General features: G+C 37.3%; 1 protein-coding gene across 2 annotated transcripts in view; it reads left to right on the top strand.

Moving 5' to 3' along the window:
- The first annotated feature begins 1,203 nt into the window (after positions 1-1,203).
- Positions 1,204-19,928, top strand: part of LOC105384326 (protein winged eye) — a 78,264-nt gene continuing 59,539 nt past the window's right edge. For both annotated transcript variants that reach the window (XM_038108951.2, XM_048626961.1), the window contains exon 1: positions 1,204-1,985. The gene's annotated coding sequence lies outside the window, so the exon portion shown is untranslated. The remainder of the gene's footprint in view (positions 1,986-19,928) is intronic.

Consider the following 19,928-nt stretch of genomic DNA (forward strand, 5'->3'; position numbering starts at 1 on the left):
ATCCCAGGTGCAATGATTGCTTTCTGTGAATGTGATTTTTCTGAAACTTTGAAATTCTGCAAAAAATATAAAAAGTACGTTGTTGGTAGTAAAAAAAATGTTTTCCTTTTGTGCATACCTTATATTTTCTGGAACTTGTCAATTAATCAATTATTATTAGTTTTATATATCTTATTTTCTCAATTATCCGAGAAAGCCATTTCTGGCTTCCTATGCATTGAGGCTATTATTATTATTTATTATATATTTATTATATATATTTATTATTAAAAATGTTGTTATTATCCCTTATTAAACGATATTCAAGTACAAAATATTTTTTATCTCAATCCCTTCATAATTCATGCAGTAGAGGGTTAAATAATACTAAGTTTTTAAATAGGGCACCAGTCTCCTTAGCTTTAGACATTGTGATAATAGTATAGGAACAAGTTATGATTTCAGCATGCCAATTACAGGCAAATCATGATTGTGATTGTACATCGATTGTACCTAATCTGATAAATAAATATTTAAAGTTCTTCCTACTTTCTTCTAATTGGATATTCCTTCTAAGCTTGTTTTATGCATGGTACTGTATTGTGTTTATTTTCGTTTCTATTTGGCTAGTAAGGTACGTAGCATCATTTTTAGCACCATCTTTAGCTTTAATTTTAAACCCAACTCTCTCCATGTCTCTGTGCATTTTCATTATAAAAACCAAAAGGATAAAAACATTTCATTTTTCTAAGTGGACTAAGTTACGTAGTTTCATAGGTTTTCAAGAAAATAAGTTTGTAAGTACCTAACGTTTAAAATGTCAGTATGACAATAGTTCAACACTGTCTGTACACAATATACCTACCTACCTGCCTATATATATACAAATACAATAGAATAGATTAATCGATTCTTTTTCTGGTGGTCCAGTAATAGGACTCCTTGAGAGTTTTGATTTGCATAAGGTCGATGAAGGGTTTCCATGAAGCGAAGTTTAAATTTGGCCGAGTAATGTATACTTCTTTAAAAGTTACGAATAGGACTTCTCGTTGGGTTGGAAGAATGGCGGAATCCTTTTCAAATGCAGGTTGTATACGAAACTTGTTTGACCAGAATTGAGAAAAAAACTGGCGGGCAAGTTCGCCTACAATAGCATTCCTTGCTCGTCGGCGGGTCCCGCCCGCGCCCCGCCCCTCGCGCCGCTCGCCCCGCGCCCCGCCCCGCCCGCGCCCGCCAGTGCCGCCGCGACTCCGACCGCGTGCGACGTTTCTTCCAACCAACTCGGGATGTGAACATCATCAAACCTAAATAATTTATCTGTGGCCAAATTGTGCCGGTTGTTTCACTAAAGTGATCGAAAATGTAACTTTTACCGATTCGCGTGTTTTATTTTTTGTATTACCGTATAGTTTTTGTTTTATGATTTGGTTTATGATTATTTCTTCGATATTGCAAATATAAGCACTTGACAAAAGAAATAGTGACACCTTAAATTGTGTTGTGAAAAGTTGTGTGGTTATAGTTACGATAGTTATAAATCCGTGAGTTATCGATTTCCCAACACTGGCCTCGGCTGAACAGCTGTTCGGGAGAGTCAAACGGAAGTGTCTCGCTCGCGGTATCAAAATCAAAAGCTTTGGAACTCTGGCCTAGGCCTATCGGTACGCCTAAAGTTTTATTTCCAATATTATGGGAAAACTTGTGTGGTGATAACGTGCCAAACAGAAACCCTGAGCAGAAACCTAACATTGCTATTTTGGTGTGCTGACTACACCGATATTTGTGACAAATCGCTAAGTGTTAATTAAATAATTAATAGTCACTTAAAAGCATTTACGAAGTGTTAGACACGTGTGATTCTAATTAAATAACAAAGTTTTCCAAGTTTAGAAATTCAAACAAGTGAGAGTAAAGTGGGCGGAAGTGTTTTGTCGAAAATATCTCAAAATAATTGGATTCCGTGTTTGGATTTGTCTCATGATCGTAGACTGGATCTAGTCAATCAGGTGAGTTATTGTTTTATTGTGTTTTTCCTTGATTTTCTTTGTGCTTTGTTCGTTAGAATAGAAACGAGCGCAGTTGCGTAGCTGCGACCGGCCCGAACTGTGGCGCTCTAGGCCTATTAAAGAAAACGGTATCCAGTGTAGGTACTTGTTATGGGATTAATAGATTAAAAAACTGGTTTATACTGTATTAGGGTACCGGGCACCTACCTACCTAGGTACAAGAAACATAAAGAACTGACTTTTCGTCTGAACAAGCGGTCACATTTACATTAACAGTTCCATAAGAAGGAAGTTTGGAATTTGGACTATAGTTTCCAGGCTATTGGGCTTTGTATTCAGTATTTACCCTTTACCTTATGTACTTTGTACCTACTAACATAATTATTGTCATATTCCTAGTTACCAAAGTAAATGGGATATTTTCAATGAATCCGACCTATCGGTACTACTTACACCTTTTCCTAATATTGAAACCTGGATAAGTAGTCGACTTCAAGGGACTAACAGTATTCCACTCACTCGTCACACAGTGTCTCAGATAATATCCATATTGGGTGCGAATGTACCGGGACCTCAACATGAGTCTCATGTGGAGGTTTCTTACTTAACCTGGTCCCAGTTATCCAGATTTAACCATATTCAAAGTTAACTTATCTAATTATGTACAAGTATATTTATAAGCTTACAGCACCCAGGGTGTTGCAAAAATGAAAGGCAGGTAGTACAAATAAAAAAATAGGGTAAAACTACCGCATACCGGTTCGCTAGCCAATGCCACACTTATTTAGCACATTATTTTGAATTTATGTAGAGAATACAGACAGATAGGCACTATAGGTAGACAGTGATTTCGTAATTCGGTGCCAATCGATTCGGCCCAAACAAGCTTAACTGCTGTATAGTAATATAAATAAATAAAAAACCGGCCAAGTGCGAGTTGGACTCGCGCACTAAGGGTACAAGTCTACTTACCTGAGATAAGTTTCTTTTTAATTTCGTCATTACTATGTACTTTCCCTGTTTTTTTTTTCATATTTTTTGGACCAACCATTTAGCCGCCAGAAGGGGACACACAATTGTGTCTAAGAAAAATTTGCTCTTTAAAGTTTCTTAAAACAATCACTGAAACAAAACATGGTTTGAGCATACCCAATAAGAATATTTTTGAAAAACCAATTCAACGATATCGCACACCATCAAAACAACTAGAAAAATAATCACCCCCTTTTTACGTGTCGTGTACGCCAAATTTAATTTTTTTTCCTCTGCTTTGTCGGGGTCGTAAATTTGTATATATCTATTCGAATAACAGCCCGTTTCTGAGAAAAAGGGTGGTGACAGACAGACCGACTGACGGACAACATAGTGATCCTATAAGGATTATTTGTAAAAAGAAGCAGCCAAACTCTATTTTTTGTATTTAAGTAAAAAAATCATCTTATTGTATTTTCAAGCGCATATTAAATCAAAACACACGCGTTTCATACTGTTATTGATTTATTATAAATCCTATTAGCATAAATAAAGCCTAATGCTATTGAATGAGACGTTACTCGTTAGTGCATTAGGCCGATAACCAGGGCATTTATGAAAATCATGACTGAGACAATTTTATAAAAATCTGTTACTTGACTAAGTAGATGTGTTAATTTAAATGCATGATAGAAAAATAATTTCTTGTCCATCGCAAAAAAAAAAACATAATATACATTATAGAAAGATAAGGGATTATGGAGTTCAATCGACTCCAAATGCCTTCCTCTATTACCCGTATGTAGATAAAAGTATGCTTCCCTGGTTCCCAACCCTACGAAGATTACATATTTCAATGTTATAAAACTAGACTATGAAGGATCAAATGATAAATTTACCATTATATGAACTCCACTGACAAAGTCAATAAGCAGCTTAGGCCGGTGATTGGTAGTTTCACCTTAAATATTAGAACTTAGTAGTTACTAGTTAGTAGGTTGTTTGTACTAAAGTTACTTAGTATAGACTGTAAGGACGATTCACACACGGTTAAGTGCTAGTGTTTAGTAGACGTAACATTCTATTCGCCTTACAATCTAGTCGACAAAAATATGGAAAATATGTAGTACCAAACTTATTTGTTAGAAACAGCAATTATATATTATATAGATGAAACGCATACGGAGTTTACGGAGAAGATTACTTCGGGAATATCCAGTAGGGCTATATTATGTACTCACCTACACTCACGGGCAATGAAAATGTTCCACTCACAAAATGCCGACACCAAACGCCCCCAGTTTTTTCAAACATTTAATTTAAAAATTGAACAAAATATTAACGTTTTTAGTTGGTAATATCCTGATGCTCTGATAAATGAACTTCAATGTTGCAGAAGACCTCATTAAGATAGCCTTTTCCGCTTAGGAGTAATTTGGTTGTATACATGTCTTTTTAAACAACCTGTGCAGTGCACACCTAACTCTGGAATAGTCAGGATAGAATGGCACATATGCCATGAATACTAGGCTACAGTATGAGGATCAGTTATTGGCCAGACAAACCGGTCAAAAGAATCTGATTTGATTTTGCTCAATGGCTGTTTCTATTACTGTAGCTAGTATAGGTTTGTTAGATTGTCGGAAACTATAAAAGTTTACGTTTTCTCGCTTACAAAGTGGCGCCTCTAGCGGAAACTATCATTCGAGTTTTGACTGATAATGTATGCAGATGACAGAAGAAAACGTAAACTTTTATAGTTTTCAAAAATTGCAAAGCGTGTACTAGACGGGCTTATATTATTATTATGGAGCAACGACGGAGGTAGTTGTTGCTCTCTCTGTGGGCCTATCACAGGCCAACTTGGCAATTCGCTAGCGTTGTACGATACTACACAAACATATTATATGAAAAAAAAACAGAGCCAACATAGTCACTTTTGGAACTAAAATAAAATTGCGATTACGAGTCATCTAACGACTTAAATATCGAACGCGTATGATTCAGAAGTCTTTTGCCCATAGAAATTTGTCATTTTAGAGATTTTGGGTATCTCGAGTAACTCGAATAGTCTTACTCGAAGTCGATAAACTTATGTTGTTAATATACACTACACTAAAATGTGTATTCTGTAGATGAAAACATCAAACTTTACTCACTTTATACTTAACGTATTAAAAAAATATATATTTATTTATGTTATTTAATTAGTTGTTTATGCAATATTGTTTATATAGGCATTGTCTTGTCTGAAAAAACATTCCGCTTAAAGTAGTTTCTTCTAGGATAAAAACTTACACTAGAAAGTAAGCAAGCTGTGTAACTAACATTATGTGCAAATAAAGACCTTTTCAAATCAATCAATCACTCGAAGTCGAGTAAAAATCTACGTGTGGACCACAAAACTCACAGCCCGATGGAATTAAATGAAAGTAAATTATGCCATGGGTTTTACTCGACAGTTTAGCTCGATCGAGTAATACCATATGTGAGTAGGCCATTAGAATGTCGTTCGAATCTATACGTCAACTTATATTTTACAGTGACAGTGACGATACGCAACGTTAACGGAGGGTACGAGAATCTTGTGATAGCACCTCTGGTTTCTGCTGCCAAATTATATATTTTATTTTATATTTAAGTTATTATTTTTAGTTAGGTAACGCTCTTTAATGTTACACATGCTGTGGCTACATTTTTATTTAGAAGTGCATATGTCCTGTATTTCACTCAAATGTTATCAAATGTGTTAATGTAACTATCTTTTATGTGGTCCTTAAATTAATAAATAAATAAATAAAAAATCATGTGGTCCTACAGTTCGATGTAAACCACTTCATGGTTCCTGTAGTTGGCTGCAATTAGAGTTAATTTTGTGCAATAATAAGGATTTATATAATTTTCTAAGGTACTGTAAGCTTAATGATTATAGAGTTAGAGAGTGCAGGAAAACTTTGTTTGATTTAGGTTTAGTTTGTTCCTCGAAGATTTCGATCTCAAATCCCAAACATGAAGTTAAAAATACAATTATCGTAAAATTTTGTTAAGCCCCTTGTTTAGTCAACCATGAACGGAAAGCCCGTCTAATAAATAACACCAGACCATTCCACAAAAAAAAAACGCAGAAAGTAATCAAATCAGAAGTAATCTGAAAAAGTTATTACTTGTAGGAATAAATTATTTAAACCGGCACTTATGAATGGATAGAATATTTTATTTATCAACGTTCCAACTGATTAAAACACTCCAATTAGTGGCCATCTCGGCCGGGCCAGTGGGGTCACTGTAGCTTCGGAAAAACATCGGAAATTTTATTTGCACGTAACTTTGTACCTGTTTTCCTGCACCTCCTGTAGGTTGGCTGGTAGAAAATGCTCTTAGCATTAAGCCCACCTTTTGTACATGTACTTTATTATATATTTTTGCAATAAAGAATTAAATAAATAAATAAAAACGAAGTTTATGACCGCTGATGCACTAACGACGACTCTATCTCGCTTTAAACGTAGCAATTGCGTGACCACTCTCGTTCTTTCATTCGCAAGCAAGAGTGACCCTCTAGCCCGAATGGAATATTTTCAAAAAAAAAAACAAATAAAAAGTCATAATTCTTTATTGTTGTTACTGACAACAGTTAATATTATTACATTGTGGGTCTCTTCTTGTAAGTTTAACTTTCGTTCGCAAGCAAAAGTGACCCTCCCGGGTGGAATATTTTCATTTATCCGGCCCGAAGGACCATGCAGTAAACTTATATCGCTCGCCCGCGGCGCGCATCGGACTTCACCCGAGTGAAATGCACAAAACGCGCCGCCTGGTTTTATCTCATTAAAATGCCCCACACGCCAAACCCATACTTAAAACCCCCGACATTAGAGTCGCAAGTAAAATGTTGGGGAAATCTTATTTTGTAGCTGTCGTTTGCACGGGCGTTTTTGACCGACGAATTTTCGATCTACAAACAAAGGGGTAAAGTGCAGAATTGTTTGAAATAAGTTTTAATAGGGGTCGCATGAAAACGGAGGGTGGGTTCATCTGTAATAGAAGCTCTAGGCGTTGGGTTTATGGTTGGGTTTTGAAGGTGGGAGGGTTTATGTGTTTTTTATGGTGGTGGCTCGCAATCAGCTGTTTCGGCACGAGCGTCCCGGGGGAGCTGCGTGATGTCACAGGTTCGATTCTCGTTTTCAAATACACGTTCGATATATTCAAGTGCGTCGTAGATCGTCAGTCTTTGAAGGCAGGTTTTTAAGATATAGAATGTAATTTTAACCAAACCAAATGTATTTTTTATTTTATGTAGGTATTTAATAGAAATTATGTTTAAAAAACTTACTTTTTTATATTTGATCTGAAACTATTTTTTTTCTTGGTGATCGTTACTCCTAATCGAACCTAACAAGTCGTTTATTAGGTTTAGCCTCATTCGTTGTTGTCGTTTTTTTAATAGTTTTATTTACGTTTCCTGCTTACATGCGTTTGATAGGCAAATCAGAAATAATTTAATTGTGTTCATTGGCTTAATTTTGTGTGAAAAGTTATCACACAAAGTTTTTCGATTTAGTGTGAAACTAGGTTTTTATATCTTTTATTATATTTGGTAGGTCATAGAATAGAATAGAATAGAATAGAATACTTTATTTGCGTAAAACATGGTATTACATAGATGTCAATATTATCGAAAAGTGCTCATGTTTAGCCAAATTATATTAGCATGCAAATCATTATTTCTAGAGTAGGTACTTACAAACTAATATTTACATTATTAACTACTCTAAAAATTCTTGTAGGCATACAAGTACACATACCTTTAGTAATAGGGTTTACAAGCCATTGCTTATAATCACTAGGTATACATGCCGTCATTATCATCAGCCAATCTTAGTTTACTGTTGGACATAGTCCAGATCTCCTACAAGGACTATTAACCTCAAGGTACTAACACAAGTATCCAGTAGATAGTTTCCACATCTGTGAGAAAAAAAGTAAAATATTTGGAGCCGTCGACTTAATATTATACCTACGCTACGTACAGACTTGATTCAATAAAAAACTTAGACTTCGTTATTTGTAAACTCGTGAACAAAACAAACACGAATGATTCTGTGAGGTTTTAAAATAAACATGGGCACTGAACCTACATACATAGCATGGAGCTGTGGAACTGTTTCCTGTCGATAAGATCCTGATGGATCACTTCCTATGGATTAGGGAAGCAGAGAACGGTCGATTATGCTCTATCGGACATTACACAGCCAGAGATAAAGAGCTCGCGGGCTGAATGATTGCGCTTGGGTGTTAGTTCTTGTAATTATGGCCAGGACGAGACCAGCCAAAATGCAGCTCTTCTCCTGTTCTTTTCTATGGGTTCCTGGTAATCAATTATGGTTTTGTAATTTTACATACATACATAATATGCCACGAATGTCTCCCAGAGGGGTAGGTAGAGTTCTTTGATTAGAGAAGTTCTTCGGCTACCTCTACACTCATTAAATCTCCTAATAATTTTGCAATTTTAAAATCTATATGCCTTTATTTTACAGTATAAGGACAGTGGCAGATACCGATATTATTTCAATACTCATACTAGGCTCAGCTGGTTAAGTTTATCGCTGCATACTCTTTATTTAGGTCCCAGTCATAACGTTCTTACCATATCTTAATTTCCCCTATTACCCCCTTACTTTCCCCAACATCCTGCGTACTCTGTGGTCACAAGTTACCAACTTTACAGTCTGGGTCGGCGCTTTAGCGTTGCGCTGTAAAAACGACCGTTATGCAGCCATTATACCGCTTATTGGCAGCTGCTGGGCCGTTTTGCATAAATGTTACTACCTGAAATGTGGAATTATACTGCTAAAGGCATTTTTGATGGTCAAGCGGAATGGGCAGCCGGGATAGCTATCGCAGGCCGATAGAATGGTGATGTAACAAAATAAGAGAAGGAAACCTATGCACTTACAGAAGTAGTACATTGTGGAGCAATAAGTTCCAATGATATTATGGAACGGCAGTGGCAGTGTACTTACTCTTACTAGCATTTTCCACCATAAAAGTGTTTTATTCAAATTCGGTTCTTGTTATACCAAATACAGGACCTACATTCTCAAGCAATCTTCTCAAGCAGCCTTTCGAGTCTAGTGATAGAATTAATTGAAAAATGAACTATTTTTATATCTCTGGCAGTGATCGTTTGTATAATTAAGCTACCGTAGCTTAGATATATCACTGGTCCGATCCTCTGTAAATTGAAAAAAAACCTACTAAACATAAACTATTTTTATAAATGTACATAAAGTATATCTAGCGACTAACCAGGTGTTTAAAATTTGCTTTGCATAAAACATGACCAAAATAATAATATCCTGCATTATGTATTTTGATCAGCCAATGCGCATTTGTGCGTTTTTGGACATTTTGCGGTTAGGTCATTAGCATTTTACAAGGTAATGTTTTATCGGTCTAATGATTGCGAAAGCAGTGGGTTGGTCATCGCCTGCGTATTTTAGCTTTCACAAAGCTTAGCTTCTGTTTCTGTCATCATCCAACATAACATGGTCACTTCCATCTGTTTAAATTCATTAATTTATACTTTTATTTCATAATGTACAAAGAGTAGATGTATAATCAGGTGGACTTAGTGCTAAAAACATTATCTACCAGTCAACCTGCAGAAGTTTCAGGAGCAGAAAGTTGGAAAGGGGAAAAAAATACAAATCTGTTGGATATAGGGCATGTCCCGAAAAGTGACGTAACTCAATTTTGTCGAATTTTTCATCCTGCAACTTCTAGTTAGGTAGGTACATGTCTAGTAATTGTTTAAGGCATCCCGCGCTATGCTTACCCATTCATATCTTAGATGTCTCCACTCGAGTTCTCGTGAACTGCAACAATTCTTTTACAAATATGGCCAGCCCTCTGCCATCTACCAAACTATCAGATTGTGACAGCTTTGTCTTTTACCTTAGTTCGGGGACCCCAGAGGTGCAGAGGGTCTCCACTAACGTCCGCCACTTCCGCCTATCTTCGGCTGTACTTACAGCCTCGCTCCAGCTAAGTCCAGTGGCCTGCAGCTCGCTTTCAACGCTTCGGCGCCACGTTTGGACAGGGCGTCCACGGGAGCGCCTTTCATTTGGTGACCACCAGTCAAAGGCCATATTTGCGGCATTCGTAGCGCCTCTCCGTATGTAGCACATGACATGATATGATAGAGACTATGCTTTTAAAGATACAAATGCCAACGCTGTCTATAGTTCCTTAGTGTGATAGAGTAGTGGTCCTTAAGGTAAGGTATTTTTTAAGATTTAGCCTCCAGAAATAAACTCAAAAATCTAATCCAATGTTAGTAACCTATGTCTATTAGTCAATGTAAGTCAAAATCCTATCGTTTCAATAATTACAAAAACCGCGCGCGTTAAAATCGAGCTTCACCGCAAAAGTGTATGAATACTAGGCGATTTTTCTACACGACAGCGACGTTAAATAATGCTCGGTCGACTACAGCCGTGTGTGGATAACAGACTTAAAATGAACAAAAACAGTCGAGTCTGACTTTCTTCACAACATGATATTATCGTCATGAGTTCGCGTCTCCGAACGCAAGGAAAGCTAATACCGGCGATGGCTGGAAACTGTAAAAAACGGAACGTTCGCAAATAAAATTAAAAAACTTGATCGGGTTGACGCATGCGCGCCATGTGCCGGCTTCGGGCGGCGCTGCTCTCGTCGGGACTCCACGTTATGTCCCCCTTATTATAAAACGAAGACTTAAGATAGTTCTTGTTTAAACCTGATTTAAGTATAATGATTTGTATGAAATATCTTGACTATAACCGAATCTGAATCTACGATTTCTCTTTTTACTTAATTTAATACCTATTCACAAGACACTACGGGATACAATGAATCCTTTACAATTTTAAAGGGTTTGCTAATTATAGTTCTTACAGTTGTTGCTATTAATGCCATGTGATTATTTACAGTACATCGCCTTTAATTTCGTAGCCCCTGTTTAATATGTTTACTAGCAGCAGCAGCTATTATTTAGTCCTATAAGGTTTAGATGCGGGCGTAGTCGCCTCAATCCAAATAATAAGACATAATACGAATGCGTCCACGTCCGAGTTTTCTTGATAATCCTACATTATAAAACAACAATGGTGGGTCCAACCCTTCGGTCCGTGGGTGCGAACCCGCGCCGGTTCGTGGATAACATCTGGTGGGACGCGGTCCATCACGGTTCGTGAGAATTCGCCCAGCATTGGGAGACATACGACTGTAAGCCACATCCAGCTTAACCTTACAATGTGAATGTGGGTTACAGTTATTTTTTATGTAACGTGTAGGTACTTACGTCATTCATAAATAAGTTCATAACATAATTATTACTATTGCCGTGTTTAAAATTAAGTGACAGCAGACTAAAATTTTAAGATATGTTCAAAAGTAAAGAAAATAATATTATTATTAGTAGGTAAGTATACTGTTTACTTAATGCTACCTTGATTTTATTTTATTGACATTTTGATCTTTGGCTTAGCCTTTTCGATAGCGATATAACAAATAAATAGCCAAAATAAATTAAAGATAATACAGAGGATGAATGGAAAATTTTAATGTGTGTTTAATGAATGAGTGAGTGTGTGTATAAAAAACATGATTGTGATTTAACGTGAATTAGCCACCAGGGTCCAAATATGCATAATTACTTACATTATAATATAAACAAACGTTATTTTCATCATAATCAGCCATTAATCATCCACTGCTGGAATTAGGCCTCTCCCAAGGAGCGCCACAACACTCGGTCCTCGGCCTTCTTCATCCAACCACTACCGGCTACCCGCCTAAGGTCGTCAGTCCAGCAGGCAACGTTATAACAATATCTAGTATTATGTCAGTTTGATCATATTTCTTACAAATATCATTTACCTACGTAGAGATTACAGAATTTAATTATGTTTCGCATCAAAAAATATTAGTAAAAAATTCACAAATTGTTTCTACAGTAGGCCCGATTGCCTGATGCCACTCTATAAAGCTACAAAGAATCATAATTATCGATTCTTGTCTAGTCTAGCTTTCCCCACACGTATTCTCATTAGAAGAAAAACGCAAAAAAAATGTTACCAGACCACATAACAAAGATATGCAGCCGATAAATTTAAATATGTAATAAGTACTCGGTATTATGTGTTATTATTTATTAATTGTGTAATTTATTCCTTTTTTGCATGTTATTCTGTAATTTTGCGATAAAAAATGTGGAATCACTAGGTAAATATCGGGCGCGCTGTTTGTATGTTTGTATCTGGGCGCATCTTTTGAATAGTAAATAAATGCGGTTTTCTCATATATGCCTTTTTAGTTCGCAAACCATGTATACATCTACAAGTACATGTATGAAACTAAAATGGCGGGTTCTATTCTATTCTATTCTATTCTCTGTTGGGGGTGACAGTACCTGCACCTGGCTCTCTTGAATGGAACCTTTGTGCATATCCCCAAGGTCTAAACTGCCTTCCTAAGCTTGGACCATTTCCCACCACGCTGGTCCTCTGCGGGTTGGTGGGTTCACATATCTAGATGTGCTAAATCTAGATATGCAGGTTTCCTCACGATGTTTTCCTTCACCGTAAGAGCGATGGTATACATTGTACTTAAATTCAAAGAACTCATTGGTACATGTCAGCGCCGGGATTCGAACCTGCATCTCTTGCGTGAGAAGCGGGCGCTTACCCGACTGAGCTACCACCGCTCTCGGCGGGAATGGCGGGTTCTTTAAACATACATATATGTATTAAAGTAATAATACAGCATTTTACTTACCTAAGTCAATCGATCATATGAAGTAACTGCCGTTTTGCAAACCGGTTATCATTTTCATCAACACCTACCTGGTTTCTCATGATTCTATTAGTTACAGTCTAAATCACGGATTTGCTGACGACGCGGTCAAGGATTATTACCATTCGGTTATGGTGTGAAATTAGGCCTAACAATTTTTCGATTATTAGACTACCTGTCTGTCACAAATTCATCTTACAACACACATATTTTTCGTCCAAGGGTAAACAAGATTTAAACGATGCATCCACCGTTCGTACGTAATTGCGGAAACGATAAACCCCAAAGATTAACAACTAATTTTTATATCTCTTTTTATATCCCCTTTTATATCTGTCCATCCATCAAAAGAAGAGATCGCTATAAGCGATAAGACTGCCTTTTGTACCCTAGTTAAGTGTCTCTATGTAAAATTGTCAATTATTTCTTGGTGTACAAATAAAGAGTACTCTATCCATTGACATATATATTACTGCGTAAGGACAGGCCAAACCACTCAAGAAAATGGCACCCGCGCGTTGGCCCTAAAATAGTCATTTTAGGGCCAACGGTCCTCAGTCGACAGTTGTCTGTGACGGAGAGATAGTCTTTGTTTCTTGTGATAAATATGCATATTTTTGTTGTGAAAGGCTACAAAAACTATGATACGAAGGTCAAAAAGGAATATGGAATATCGTATCATCCTTAATTAATAAATAAACACATTTTAAAGCGATAATTATTTTACTACCAAAGTCTACAATGGCCGCACGATGTAACCTTGTACGGGCGTCCGCATGCAACTCACTCATATTATTATGTACCTACTGTCCGGTGACGGTAAAATATGAACGCACGTACAAGGTTGCGTCGTCAGGATAAGTAGCTCGGCTCTGAAATAGTTCCAACAAATTATGACAGATGGCAGTTATTTTGCTTGTATGAAGAAGGTTTGAGTAAAATGTTCTGAAGGGCGTATCCTTCCTTTTGAAATCATTGACTCTATCTATCTATCTAATTTGCAATTCCAGAACGAATCAAAGTTGTTTATATATCGACGGTGGAAAGGCAAAATGGTTTAAGCGCCATGACATAAAATGTTCACCAGAGCGATTTAAAGTTTGAAATTTTCGAAAAAAAATCATATCTCTGTAATTATTCTAGCTATGGCTTTGAAAATTAAAATACGTTAAATTGAAATAGTTTTCTATGTTATTCTGTATATAAAATGAATGTACATATTCTATTTACTGAAATAAGGGACATAAGACATAGGCATCTGAAATCTCAGTCAGGTAAAATTGGCTTAAACGACATTAACATTTTAATTAAATACAAGTAAAAACAATTTAAACACCAAGGAGATTCAACCATCACACCAGGATAATGTTTTATAATAATTTATGTTACTTTAAACATTCCATAAGAATGAATTAACCGCCAGACTAAGGCAATTTATATCTAAGATGAATGACTTAAAGAATAAATGAACTTATAATTGGACCTCAGAACTCGAGAACGGTTGAACCGATTTTGGTCTAGAAACATTTGTGGAAGTCCAGGGAAGGTATAAAAGGTAAGAAGGGTAGGGTAGGGTAGGGTAGGGTAGGGTAGGGTAGGGTAGGATAGGGTAGGGTAGGGTAAGAAGCGGTACCTGCGGGCCAGCTAGATTGAAAACAAAAAAATCATAATATCTCACCAAGTCGAGCAAAGAAGCGGCATGGCCGTACCTTTTCTCGAAGCATTATTTTATTATAAACTTTATTAACATATTGTTCACCGCGAAATCACTTTGAGATTGAGATCCAAGTGATCAGCAGGTTTACTTATTCATTAATTAATAATCATAATCCAACCGACATTTCTTCGTCCGTCTCTATGCCACCATTCTGTCACCGCCTTTGTCCACCTTCCGTCCTGCCTTCGAGCCAAGTTTCCTGCCGACTCCCATTTCAGTTCCGTGATTTACCACGCTGGGAATACGGTCTGTAAGCGAAATTCTTAACATGGATCGCTCCATAGCTCTCTGTGCAACTCTGATTCGGTGCACAGTTTCCTTGGTCAGCGTCCATGTATCGGCACCGTATGTTAGTGTGGGCAAGACACATAAGCAATTATCAATCCATAAGCAGCGTCGCTCGCTTTAAACTATCTGTCAGATTCATACAAGATACGCTAGATTTGATAAGCAAGCGACGATGCTTTAGGATTGTATCGACCGACGATTAGTCGAAAATGGAGACACTTCTGGATGTTAGGAATAAGAGGGTTGCTGATGTCAATAGTGATCACCACTTAGTCGATGGAAAAATGTGCTTGAAGATAGCGGGAGTTTAGGAGCAGGCCACAAGATCTGCCAAAGGTGTCGTGTAAATAAGCTGCAGGACCCACAAGTTAGAAGAAAACTTAGTATCCAGATCGGTAACAACTGGCATCAAAGACGTGTTGTTAAAAATTTGCGAAGAAATAATAAGGCACAAGGAACACTTAAAGAATGAATGGATATCTAAAGAAACATGGGATATGATCAACCATCAAGGAAGACTTAACGTCGAACTAGACGACCATTCTAAACAAGCACTTGCGTGCGAGTATTTTCTTTGTGAACTTAATATCAAACGAAATTTATAAAAGGACAAACGCTGCTAGGGGTAACCCTATATCCAGCGATGGTCTCATCGGCTGCCATAGGAAACATGAAGGATCTATACAAAGCATCTTGAAGAACATTGCAACAAAACCCAGGATATCTCCTTGTTACTATGAAAGATTGACTTTCAAGATGGTATGGCCACATTGCCGAAGTTTTTAATGATCCTAACCACCACCTGGGGAGTTGGATGCAGATGCAAATATACCAGGAGCATCTTGTATCTTGATGCATAATCGTAATCATTATGATTAATAAAATCGGCAGGTCTTACAGGCTAGTCAGAGGCCTTCGGGTGGCTTGAAAACGTCTGACAGTTGGGTAGCCCACTTACCCGAAAACTCTCTCAGCACAAGATTGCTTGTGTTGGGGCCCAATAACCCGCGCTAGGCCAACGTGGTAGACTAGGCCTAAACCATTCCTTCATTGGAAGGAGACCCGTGCCACAGGAGTGGGGACGTAATGGTTCGTGATGAGATTTATGACTATCCTGCATCTTGACAGAAATTTAAATATCCAACCCCCGAATAAGACGAATTGATACGGACCATACGATCGCTGAAGAGTGGCAAAGTACCAGGGAACGATGGATTTCCTACGGTGGCATAAAAAGCAGGATAGATGGAATATACCAGATATTGCACTCTTCAGCGATGGAGGATGATGAAGTGAAGTTAGAGAAAAGTTAATTTAATTCATGTCCAACTTTTTCCTATAAGGTTTGCTTTTCGTTGAAATACTTTATTCTGAAAATTATGGGATACAAACAGGTCGTGGTACTCGTGGTCACTGGTCTTCTATTTCGTATAATTACCTAACAATTATCAAAATCGGTTAAGTTGATCCAGAGATTTGCGCTTGGGAACACATTTTCGGTTAGATTTTTATATAGATAAGAAATCCTGTTTCTGACTAGATTTCGATATAAATTATTTATGAATAAGTTTATTTATGATATATAATTATTATTTTGTATAAAAAGTAATGTCATGTTAATACAATACAAATATTTTACATTAAGAACCATATTGTCATAGAAAAAATATTTTATAAAAAATAAATATTTGGTTGGATCCTTTCAGAGAAACGTTAAAATTCCCTACTTGCATAGAAACAGCAATTTAGGCGAAAGGATCCAAGTGCATATTTATAACTCAATAAATATTAATTATAGCAACACTATTATTTAGAACCTGTGTAAAGAGTAATATAATAGATATCATAATTTAATGTAGTTATCGGTGATATAATCAAAAAATATTTACATTTTTATACTGGCGAACGAATCTGAGTTTGTATCTACGTAATTACGCTGCGCACGCGGCGCCAACTGTCGCATAGACGCACGTCCTCTCCCAGTGAACGTCCCGGCGGGGTGCTGAAGCGACACCTTTCCAACCGGTCCTATTTATATTATTGGCGTTTTCACACAATATCCTTCTGGATATAACAGCTTAAACACCATAGACCGCTTCATTGCGATTCTTTTGAATTGTTTTATATCACTTAAATCAATTATCTACAAATCGCAAAAAGCTGCTTAAGTGCCAATTGTACCACTAAACAGATTTAGGTAAAGTTGTATTAACCGCCAAACGCCGCGAGTAAGGCTGACTGGTAAAATGGTTTAAGTGCCAGTATGGCTTCAAATTACAAAATTGTAAAATGTATTAAGTGATTTTATGTTATTTTTGACCAGAAGGCATTTTGTTTTATATCAATTACGCAATCAGGTAGGTCGCTTAAGTAACTAATGATACAAATTCACATTAGTTCAAAATGAATTAAGTCACAATGTTTTACTGTTTTAGTGAGGGTACAATGTTTTATATAACTTTAGTTTTGATCAAGTATGTTTGAACATACAAATGACTAAAAAAGTGGCTCTTAATACAAGAAAAAAGTATTAAGATTTCCAAAATCACCGTTGTCTTAAGCGCCAAAAAGTGCTCAGATCGAAACGAGACCCGCACCATTCGAAAGAGAAAAATCAGGCGATTCCAACGGTATATATAACTCATATTCGCCAAAAGTGGCGGATAATACATTTTGCCTTTCCACCGTCGATATAATCTATCCATAGGTTCTCTGTGCATCCACCTGGAACTTTCAGCCCTAGGCGCGAAATCCTTTACTCTGCCTACCGTGGTAGGCACGCAGTGGTGTTTATTGTGTGGAAAGTAAGGCTAGGAGTCGAGTCACGCATTTAATGCACCGCTGAGGCGCCCGCTATTGTATGGAGATTGTCTCGGTCAAAGAGTAGCGAGTGACTGGACAGAATTGACACTGATAGTTTAGCTACAGATGAGACGTTGAGGGGATAAATTGCGATGGTTTGGGATTAAACTGGAGCAAAATGAGAACAACAAGGATAAAATAATAACGTAAAGGGACTAAAATGATTAGAACAAGAAAAATAATTTGGCTTTCTTTCTTTGCCTAGCTTTATGTATGTTAGGACAAATTAAGAATTAGATGGGACCGATGGTTGTTAAACAATAAATTATCATTATCACATTACGGCGAGAAACAAACAGTATGAACACTATAATGTATCAAATAACTATCAACTACTACTACACTCCACCATCCTCCGAGAGTCATACTGCCCTCAGGCACAGGATCTCGGAATCCTCTCCTAATTGGTGTAAAGACGATATGTACTCTCTGCCGCGTTCATGTTTCTCGTTAGATATGCCGGCGCGATAACGCTGAGGTCACACTACTCACACTCGATCATTCATTACACGCCGACGCACGCATCCACACTACGGGTCACTTTAGCTTACGAACACAGACCAGAGCCGCAAGCACAGGATTCGATACTATTTTCCAATCTACACAAACATATGGTAAATAGATAGATAGATAGATAATTCTTTATTGCACACAAACACAGAAATTACAATAGAATATGCACAACATAGACGGTACAAATGGCGGCCTTATTACTAAGAGTAATTTCTTCCAGACTACCTCGGAGGAAAGAAATTGTACTAAAGGGGAAAGTGGAAAAAATTACAAACATAACTCATAAAAGGAAAAAAAAACAATTATATAAAATGATACCTAAACCTAATGTAAATGTGCAGCGATTACATGATTTTCGAACCTCCGTAAACGTTGCGTATCGCCAACTGTCACTGTCAAAAATGTAAGGTAAATTTGTTCCAAAAGTGACGTTGGCGCTGTTCCTTTTCCATTATGTTTGTGTAGTATAGAAAGTAGTATCGAATTGCCACGTTAGCCCGTGATAAACCCTCCGTATGACACTAGATTCCCCAAGTGTACGGTGGCCTGCGCCTAAAAGTATACAGGCGGAGTTTTTAAAATAGCGATCTCAAGCTCACATGCTTCTCAAGCACATCCACATAAACACCACTGCTACACACATCACACACAACACGTCCCCAGATTTATAACAGATGTAACTGGTCCCTTCATCATCAGGGATCGTTATTTTAAAAACTTAGCCTGTATACTTTTAGGCGCAGGCCACCGTACGTACTGCGCGTGTCTGAAGGTTGATCATAATATGGCCAACTTTTGGTTCATACATTTAGTTCCGTCCAGCTGTCTCAAAAATAACAATTCTTATACAAATTTCGACACGTCCGCTTCTCATAGAAATTAGCATTTGTGGCATCTAGTCATATAAGTTTGTATGTGCTTAATGAACACCAACTTTCCGAACGCTGCTACAATAGCCGCGACTCTGTCTCATCGCTTTAAATGCACAGATTCTTTGACAGGTCGCGTTCGGTCGTTTTTAGGGTTCCGTAGCCAAAATGGCAAAAACGGAACCCTTATAGTTTCGTCATGTCCGTCTGTCCGTCTGTCCGTCTGTCCGTCTGTCACAGCCGATTTACTCGGAAACTATAAGTACTACAGTGATGAAATTTGATGGGAATATGTGTTGTATGAACCGCTACAAAAATATGACACTAAATAGTAAAAAAAAGAATTGGGGGTGGGGCCCCCCATACATGTAACTGAGGGATGAAATTTTTTTTTTCGATGTACATACCCGTGTGGGGTATCAATGGAAAGGTCTTTTAAAATGATATAAAGTTTTCTAAAAAACATTTTTCTTAAAGTGAACGGTTTTTGAGATATCAGCTCTCAAAGTCGTAAAAAGTATGTCCCCCCCCCCTCTATTTTTATAACTACGGGGTATAAAATTCTAAAAAAAATAGAGGTGATGCATGCTAATTAACTCTTTCAACGATTTTTGGTTTGATCAAAGTATCTCTTATAGTTTTTGAGATAGGTTGATTTAAGCTACGGAACCCTTTGTGCGCGAGCCCGACTCGCACTTGGCCGGTTTTTGTAAAGCTAAAGTGACCCCGGTGACGCAAGCGGACACACTGCAGCTGACCCTTACCTACCACGATCTATTTACTATGCTGAATTCCTATTTCACCATAGCCATGCTGTCAAATTCATACAATCTTTACACTTTAATAGTTAGTTGAAACTAACGTGGCTTATATCGGTTG

Source organism: Plutella xylostella, chromosome 17, assembly GCF_932276165.1.
Source record: "Plutella xylostella chromosome 17, ilPluXylo3.1, whole genome shotgun sequence".
Lineage (NCBI taxonomy): Eukaryota > Metazoa > Arthropoda > Insecta > Lepidoptera > Plutellidae > Plutella > Plutella xylostella.